Here is a 3,540-nt window from a genome sequence, read left to right as displayed (position 1 = left end):
CATGCTGGGATTCCCTTTGATGCTGTAATTTGTACCATGTCTTCTTCTTCTTCTTCTGGTTGTACTTCATGTGACATGTCTTCAAATTCCCAAGATGATGGATAATTAATTTGTCTTGTTTTTGTTTTCTTCTTTGATGTGGTCTTTTCGTATGTTGTTGGAAAAAACTGCTGCATTTTTGCAGTTTCACCACGAGACAGCGCTGTGGCTCTGCCGACCAGGTCTGGCATGTCCTGCATTTCGGTCATCCCCCCATGAGGTGGTGCTGTCATCTGCCTGGACAACCGTGATGATGTCACGCACTCGATCGGCTCCCCAGCCATGCCGAGTGCAGAAGTTGTGATGGTTGGAATCGAGTTTGCACGAATTTTGACTGAGCTAGCAATGGAGGTTGACTACATGAAGGTCTCCCTGGGATGGGAGAGGTTTGAACCACAGGGATTGGAATTGAGGAAACCAGAACCAGAGAGGGGGTGAAGCCCCAGGATGTGGAGCCCTGAGAACGGCCCCTCCTCGCCTGAGACGTCACAGAGGATCGGACACGCCCCGACCGCGCTTCGTCCGCATTTTCCGCATGTGCGTGCTCTCGGGAATGCTTCCTGTCTCCCCTAGACAGACGTCACTGTCTCCATCCCTCTCCGCCTCTGATGTCTCCTCCCTAGTGTCTGTTCCTGACCCCCTCTCCTCCTCCTCTGATGCTGTATCCACTCCCCCTGCCCGTGCGTACAGCCCTCGAATGTGCCTGCATTCGCCACGCGATGTGAGCGGATTGCTGCGGCTCGACTTCTGGGTCCTGCGTCACCACCGCGTGTCTCCTATGTCTGCCTACGGGTGCCGCCTGGAGCCCTGCAGCTCGTCCGAGCTTACTGCCCGCGTCTGACATGGAGGCTATGACTTGAGAGCCCTTCCCGGATGTCCTGCGTGTCCCGCCCCTCGTGCGCGAATTTGGCACCTCGCCAGCCGAGATCGCCGCCACCCCCGGTGTTGTGCTCGCAAAATTCGCGCTAAAACTCGTGTCCCCCGCCGCTTCCACGCTCCCCCCGCCGGCTACGACCGCCGCCTTCACACAGCCACGCCCGCCGCGAGAAAGCGTTTCCCTGTCCCCTTCCAATCCCCCTTTGACCCCCCTTCCGGCCCCGCTGCTTTTCCCATCCCATCTCCCCCTGGCTCCCACGGATCGAGAGAGACCATCCCCACGGGACGTCCCGACTCCTCAATCTCGCTGGGTGAAAACCTTAATTCATCTGGGATTGGGATCGTATCTGCGTCTGAATTGGAGCCTGAGCCCCCTTCAGTTTCTGGGGTTTCAGGGCGTTTTGGAGGTCTCTTGGACTTTCCGGATGATGGGGCTAGAAGCAGTGACATTCCTGCCTGCCCCCTTTCCTTGGGAGCTGCCTCCCCAGGGCTAACTGGGATCAGACCCATGCTCTGCTTTGAGCCTCGTCCTCCCTCCTTTGCCTCTGTGGGAGTTGTGTCTAGTAACTGTCTGGCTGATCTCCGAGACTTATTCGAGATAGTCTCTAACATAACTCTTGATGGAGACAGCAGTTTGAAAGCAGTCTCGTCCTTTTTTCTTGCTAAAAGATATATGTGTCTATTAACTTCTTGCCAGAAAGACCGTTCAAATAACAAACGTGTCTCTGAGAATGGATAATTGAATCTCTCCCTTCATAAGCCGACCCAGAGAGGCCAGGTACCAGGGTTCGCTGTTATTTGTCTCTGCCCCAATACAGGAAATGTGGTTCTGGGTGGCCGCACTTTCAAAGGATGAGTCTGGATTCTCAGGTTTTCGGTCTTCAATCTTGTTTATTAATTCTTATCTACAATATTTTCTCTCTGCCCAGCCGAGGTCCGCTCAGCAGGACAGCCAAGTGCACTCTCCCCTGCCCACAGGACGGTTGTGTCTTTTATAGTGAAAGTTACATCTATCATATTTACCTTTTATTCCCAATACTTTTCACCCTTATTGACAAGTGTACCTTCACCATAAACCAATCCAAAAGTACCAACATCACCACAGAAAATGGAAGACATGAAGAAGAAAGAAGAACCCAGGACCACACCCTGAATCCTCCATCTTGTCTTCATGACCCCCCTGTACCTAATTTCTAAAATCTATACTTCACCCTGTAAATACACTATTCACACGCTACAACTTCTCATTTCCTCATACGCAGATGTTTCATCTCTAGATGGATCAAAGTCAAGCCACCAGACACTTTTGGCAACATGTCAAGGTCTCCAAGCCCCCCAAGGGTTCTCTCGGTGACTCTGGACATACAGAGTGATGTGTTGAGTTCCCACAAGTAGCTATGCCCTGAACTTGAGAGGGTCAGAGTCACTCCCACCTGTTAAGCCCGTTGTGTACCACAGGGAAACCTAGTCTTAAGTGAGAAATGTGTGTAAGGTTTCATTGTGATGCAGATGGAAATAGAATGAGGGGTGGGTAATATCCTAGACTGCAAGATAATGTGTGTGTTCTATTTGCCATCTGTTTGAGGTGTGGCAGTTATCTTCTGTAAATTAGGCCATTTTATCTCTTCCACAAACCATCCTCCTGCTGGGAAATACCTTCTGTTAATGGGCCATTGAGTGTCACTGCATGACTGATAAAGTTACATCATCCCATTGTGAGATGCACCGCCCAGAGGGAGGAGACAAACATTCCTACCTGGATATAATCTGGGATTTTGGGACAGCATGGACATCCTTTTTCCCACTGGATGCCTAGAGGAGCAGCTGCCTTCTCCACTGGATTCCCAGAGGAAGACCAAGCTCACCCACACAACCACTGGCTTTTCAGAGGAAGACTGCATCCTTCTATAGGGTCACTGCTCCAACAGAACCACACCTCTCACTGCAGGAGGGCCGCAGCCACCATTTCATGGGACACCCTGACCTTCAGGGTGTCAAACGCTATTCCAACTCTGTCAGTGTTTTTGTGTTGGTGTTTGTACTATTACATTTTTTTTGTAGTTTTTCCAGTAAAAACCTGTTATTTCTATTCCAATATCTTTGCCTGAGAGCCTTTTAATTTCAAAATTATAATAATTTGGAGGGAGGGATTTTACATTTTCTATTTCAGGGGAGGCTTCTGCCTTCCTTAGCAGTCACCTGTCTTTTCAAACCAAGACAGCCAGGCAGAAAGGGACCTGCAGGGACTGATGGGCAGCAGGCTGGACGTGAGCCATCAGTGTGCCCAGGTGGCCAAGAAGGCCAATGGCTCCTGGCCTGGATATCAGGAATGGTGTGGCCAGCAGGAGCAGGGCAGTGATTCTTCCCCTGTGCTCAGCACTGGTTAGGCAGCACCTCGAATGCTGTTTGCAGTTCTGGGTCCCCCAATTTAGGAAGGACATGGAGGGGCTGGAGCATGTCCAGAGAAGGGCAGCAAGGCTGGTGAGGGGCTTAGAACACAAGTGCTGTGAGGAGTGGCTGAGGGAGCTGAATGATCCTAAAAGCATCCAGTCATCAGTCTCCTCACTGCAGCCTTGAGCTCCTGGTTCCTCAGGCTGTAGATGAGGGGGTTCAGGGCTGGAGGCA

The sequence above is a fragment of the Pyrgilauda ruficollis genome, unplaced genomic scaffold, assembly GCF_017590135.1.
Source record: "Pyrgilauda ruficollis isolate IOZ18807 unplaced genomic scaffold, ASM1759013v1 scaffold1927, whole genome shotgun sequence".
Lineage (NCBI taxonomy): Eukaryota > Metazoa > Chordata > Aves > Passeriformes > Passeridae > Pyrgilauda > Pyrgilauda ruficollis.
Note: the sequence above shows the minus strand (reverse complement) of the source record.